This window comes from Puma concolor, chromosome D1, assembly GCF_028749965.1.
Source record: "Puma concolor isolate L17-30 chromosome D1, mPumCon1.1.hap2, whole genome shotgun sequence".
Taxonomy (NCBI): domain Eukaryota; kingdom Metazoa; phylum Chordata; class Mammalia; order Carnivora; family Felidae; genus Puma; species Puma concolor.
Genome location: NC_141676.1, coordinates 21,253,101 through 21,259,275, shown reverse-complemented (window position 1 = coordinate 21,259,275; position 6,175 = coordinate 21,253,101). Strand labels below are relative to the sequence as shown.

The 6,175-nt window shown below is 37.9% G+C and overlaps 1 pseudogene; it reads left to right on the top strand.

The window, feature by feature from the left end:
- The first annotated feature begins 705 nt into the window (after positions 1-705).
- Positions 706-1,105, top strand: LOC112865211 (large ribosomal subunit protein eL31 pseudogene; annotated as a pseudogene).
- The last annotated feature ends 5,070 nt before the right edge of the window (positions 1,106-6,175 follow it).

Sequence of the window (6,175 nt, the reverse complement as noted above, 5' to 3'; positions counted from 1 at the left end):
TGCATTTCAGAACATCAATACCATTGAGCAGCACCTAGGTGGCTCAGTCGGGAAAGCATGTGACTCTTGATTTCATCTCAGGTTACGATCTCATGATTTGTGAGTTTGAGTCCCACATCAGGCTGTGCACTGACAGCATGGAGCCTGCTTGGGATTCTCTCTCTCCCTCTCTCTGCTCCTCCCCCACTTGTGCTGTCTCTGTGTCTCTCAAAATATATTCATTAATTATAAAAAACGTTTAAAATCAATACCGTTGATAAAACATGAAAAGAGTAAAGGCTTTTCTTTAAAGATGTAATTCAAGTACAATATTCATAAGGAAAAGTACATATATTCAATTGTACCACTCCACAAATATTTACAAACTGAAAACATCGCTGTAACCAGCATCCAGATCGAGAAATAGACAACCACCAGCACTCTAGAAGCACCTCATCCACACTCTCCCCGGTCCAAAGGAAATCCTTTCACTCACAGAATAAACCAGTTTTTACTCTAATTGAACTGTATGTAAATGGAATCACACATGATGTGCTGTTTTTTATTTGGTATCTTTTGCTTAAATTATGCTTATCAAATGTCTCCACAGTGTTACAATTGTGGAGATTTTAAATAAGGAAATTTTTGTGAAAATAGAGCAATGTTTGATACAGAGGGGGGAAAAAAGCTGAATTAAAAATTATGGCTGCTTTACAACCTGGGCCCCGCAGAATGGCTCCCGCAAAGAAAGGTGGCAAGAAGTGTTCTGCCATCAATAAGGTAGTGACCGGAGAATACACCATCAACATTCCCAAGCGCATCCATGGAGTGGGTTTCGAGAAGCATGCCCCTCGGGCTCTCAAAGAGACCCGGAAATTGGCTATGAAGGAGATGGGAACCCCAGATGTGCGCACTGACACCAGGCTCAACAAAGCTGTCTAGACCAAAGGAAAAAGGAATGTTCCATATGTCTGTGTGCGGTTGTCCAGAAAACGTTAACGAGGATGAGGATTCACCAAACAAGCTCTATATATTGGTTACCTATATACCTGTCACCACTTTCAAAAATCTACAGACTGTTAATGTGGATGAGAATTGCTGATTGTCAAATAAAAGTATAAAACTGTGTATACACACACACACACACACACACACACACACACACACACACACACGGCTGCTGTTCCAGGTATTAGGTTATAACAAGTAACAAATGCAGTAATTTTTTAGAAGGCTAGTAGTAACAACAGCTCAAGAGAACTTGCAAAGAACGCTGCCCTGTTGAGGACAGCCCTGCCAACATACTATAATTTCTAACCTGTGTGGTCTAAAAGTATAAGTCACCCTCTAAGAAGAGATGTGGAGCATGAGGACTGTGCCTCCTCACATAAGTGCAGGTGAATGCAAGTGGGGCAGCTTTCATATCCAAGCTAGACTCAGTCTACACCACAGGAACCCTGACATTTAAAGATATATAATACATCTATCACAATTGTCACTTGCCATTAATTTACATTCCCTTTATGCATCTGTTCAGAAAATAATTAGGATTTTATGCTGCAGTAAATATGCTTGTTCATCCATTAGTGCAAAGCAAAAGATTAATTGCATTACAATGGGAATCAGGACGACAGCACTCGGAGCCACAATGATAACAGTGACAGCTGGGCTGCCCACAGTACTTTGCTCTGATAAGCTTCAAAAACAAGTGTAGATGGGAAAATAATTAAATCACTGACAAGATGGCACCAGCCTTATTTTCCCTCTTCTTGCATTCAGCTTACAATCACCAAATAAAAAGATTGTCCCTACAAATTCGAAAAGGACCTTTATTTTTTTTTCCCTATCTCCAAATGCCCTGGTTTAACGTTAGTAATGAGCTGGATTGCTAACATATCTCACTTTTATTTAACCTCCTATCATTTATCTAACCAAGCTAAATATTGAGGTTGACCTGATCTAGTCTATTTAACTAGCATCTACTGAGAACCCAAGAGACCGGACTGGCACTGGACATGTGTCCACTTCAGTCACAGGGCATGGTGCTTAAAGCTCTACTGTCACCATGTTAGAATTCTTAATTCTTTAACCAGAGTCCCGCATTTTAATTGGGTATTGGGCCTCAAAAATTATGTACCTAGTCCTGCTGATAGATGTAAAAAAATAGTAACATAATCTCCCTAATATATGTATTATGTATATAATGCATGTATTGTGCACATCTGTACAGTATACACATATTTATGTACACATATATGTACATTATTATGTATATATTATATACATATTGTGGATGTGCGCACACATATATATCAGTGAAAGCATCCACAGTCAGACCTCTTGCTACAGTTCCCCAAAAGGAAACAAAAACAAACAGCAAACAAATTCATTTCCCCCTCTTTTCCCTGGTCAATTAAAAAGGAAAGTGGTGTTATTGAGTGGAAACAGAACATCTGTTTTTTGAGGAAACATCTGAGAAGCAAGAGACATGCTCTACTTGTAAATCCAATTGTCTCCTCACTATGGATACTTTCCTATGGTTCAAAATAGACTGATCATTGTTTTAGGGACAATGCATGTTAACAACGTGTTTAACCCTGAGTGGGAGTTTACCAACATTCAAGAAAACATCTGTGCAGTGATTTGAATAATGATCTAGCCTCCACCCTGGTGCCTCCACACCACCCTCCCCAACCACCAAAAAAATAAAAAGAAATGGTTATAGAAGGGCTCAATTCAAAACTTCATCCTTTGATGTTTAATTAAGGTGACAACAGAAGCCAGATAACTGATCTTGCTCTGACATTCCCACAGGAAGAAGTAACTGACAGATGGTCATGATTGTAACCAAAATGTTTGGATAATCATCTTTGATGAATCATTTATCATGGCAGCTCCTCATATGACAGTGACTTCTTTGGAGTCCCCTAAAACCCTGGCCCATTAAGAAATTGCTTAATGACATACTGTTTTTACTACTCATCTAGAAAGTAGCCACAGCTTATCCTTCTCCATGATTTTTTAAAGTTTTTTTTTTTTTTAGAATCCCTTGGATTTATTAAATTTATTAATCACAACATTTTGTCTTCCATGGAGAATGAGAGAGGGAGTTTTGTTATTGATAGGGGAGAAAGGCTTCGAAAATAGGTCAGGTGCAACAAGATACTGCTTAAGGGAAGGGAAATGCAAATTAACTACTGTAGACGTGGGTGTTTTTGCCCTGGCAGCAGCTGCTGAATAATTAGGGCCCAAAGGCCTTCATAAAGGTTATAAGTCTTGTTACTGTGGCTAACCAAATCTGCTTGAGTAATTTTCCTTTCACTATTGCAATTATGGGGTTTTAACTCACTAGGTAGCTGATTTTGTGGCATGTACATATTCGATGTGTCAGGGAAAATGAGCTTCCAAGGCTCCCCTCTGGACCACTTTAGAGCAATGATCATAAATCCTCACTAAAGGGAAACTGGTTCTTAAGAGGAGCAATTCTAGGGGTGGGAGTGGAGGAAAAAATGAAAGGAAGCAGGCAAACATTTCATATGCAATGGAGCTGCAAAATTGGATTGTAGCACAACACAATAATATGAAACAATGTAATATAGTATACTAGAATATGTTGTATTTACATGTGATATAATACACATTTTAAGGTTCATTATTATCACAGATAAGCATTCATCCTGGATGCTCCTAGAAAATTTTGGTACTACTTAGATCCACTTTTCCTGGAAGTAAGTAACTTTCACTTTCCAGTGTCCCCTCTCAGAATTGTGAAACCATGGTCCTTCTATCTTTTACCTTTTCTTGTGCAACCCTGTGCATTGACTCTCTGTCTCACCTGTCTTATCAAGTCTGTCTCCTCTTGTCCTGACACAGTATCTACTATTAGCATGGGATAGAGTCAATAGTAGGAGAGAAGAAGTGGGTCTGATTTTGGTGATAAGTATCTGTTCTACCAACTGGGTAATGGGACTAATTTATCTGAACTATAGTTTCCTCACTTTTTGAAATGGGAAATTACTACTTTTAGAGGTTATTCATGGACACCAAATGTAAAAATTTATGGAAAGTGCTTTTTTAGGCTTAAATATATTTGTCTATCATATTTCCCTCCCTTCCTCTCCTTTCAGTCTCCCTCTCTCATACATCTCTCCATAAATCTTACATCCACCCACACACATTTCAATTTATTTTATCTTGTCCTTAAAGTGAATACAAACATACCAACAGAGCTTGAACATTTCAATTCATATATTTATATAAAATCAATGTTTATTTTGTCAATACTTGATATAATTTTAAAGTAGTTTTGACATTTAACAGAAAAAAAAATAGTTATAAAACATAGTTTTAATGTGGCCAATGAAGGTATTCCTTTTTTTTTCATTTTTAAAACATTTTTATTTTTTTTAAATTTACATCCAAATTAGCATATAGTGCAACAATGATTTCAGTAGATTCCTTAGTGCCCCTTACCCATTTAGCCCATCCCCCCTCCCACAACCCCTCCCATAATCCTCAGTTTGTTCTCCAGATTTATGAGTCTCTTCTGTTTTGTCCCCCTCCCTGTTTTTGTATTATTTTTGTCTCCCTTCCCTTATGTTCATTTGTTTTGTCTCTTAAAAGTCCTCATATGAGTGAAGTCATATGATTTTTGTCTTTCTCTGACTAATGTCACTTAACAGAATACCCTCCAGTTCTATCCACATAGTTGCAAATGGCAAGATTTCATTCTTTTTGATTGCCGGGTAATAAATACTCCATTGTATATATATCCCACATCTTCTTTATCCATTCATCCATCGATGGACATTGGGGCTCTTTCCATACTTTGGCTATTATTGATAGTGCTGCTATAAACATGGGGGTGCATGTGTCCCTTCGAAACAGCACCCCTGTATCCCGTGGATAAATGCCTACTAGTGCAATTGTTGGGTCGAGGGGAGTTCTATTTTTAGTTTTTTGAGAAACCTCCATACTGTTTTCAGAGTGGCTGCACCAGCTTGCATTCCCACCAACAATGCAAAAGAGATCCTCTTTCTCCGCATCCTTGCCAACATCTGTTGTTGCTGGAGTTGTTAATGTTAGCCATTCTGATGGGTGTAAGGTCGTATCTCATCATGGTTTTGATTTGTAAAGAAGGTATTCTTTTTTTTTAATTACTACTTATTTATTGAGAGAGAGAGAGAGAAAAAGAGAGAGAGAGAGAGAGAGAGAGAGAGAGAGAGAGAGAGAGATGAGGAAGGGCAGAGAGAGAGAGAATCCCAAGCAGGCTCTGCACTGTCACCATGGAGCCCAACATGGGGCTCCATTCCATGTACTGTGAGATCATGACCTCAGTCAAAATCAAGAGTCAGACACCTGACCAAGTGAGCCACCCAGGTGCCACAAAGAAGGTATTCTATCCAAAGCTGAGCATATCATGAGCCTAAGAATTGGTACTACATTGGCACTTAGATCACCAAAGGGCAACCTATAAATGAAAGCGTATTTGCTTCTCCACCGATTTTACATTCTCTATCAAGGATTCCGGTTTAACATGTTCTTTTTCATTACAGAAAGCACTTTTCACAAATAATATTCATATATATATACATATATATGTGTGTGTGTGTGTATATATATATATGTGTGTGTATTTAGATACAAGTCTGGAATTCATGAATACATTAATAATTTTCCCTAACCAAATACAGTCTTAATAATGCTTTTCACTGTATAAGTGCCTCCTACATAGTGCTTTGCCACTTGTTGAGGCTTAAGGTATTTTATGTTGATTAATAGTTTAATTGTTGGTAAAGAGCCCTGGCTCAGAACTATGTTATGTTCTGAGGAATTATAGGTAGGATATATAGGTAGTCATCTGTGGGAAGAGGGGTTTTAGAAGTCAAAAGATGGAGACAGTGTCAGGGACAATTTGTAATTGTGAAATCTTCAGCTTTCTCCATTGTAACCCAATAGAAAAGGATAATAGCAATAATCTTTGATGTGGGCAATTAAGATTTATTAAATCTTATGTAAAGTATGCATTTAAAAAGTCTAAAATTACTTTCATTCTGTGCAAATGCAGATTTAAGACAAAGCTTCTAATCCCTGTCCCCTCCAATACACCCACTAACCTGAATGATATATCACTCTGTGCTTCCTACATAGAATTTCAGAAGTCAACCATCATGACAAGCCAAGATCAAATCTATAG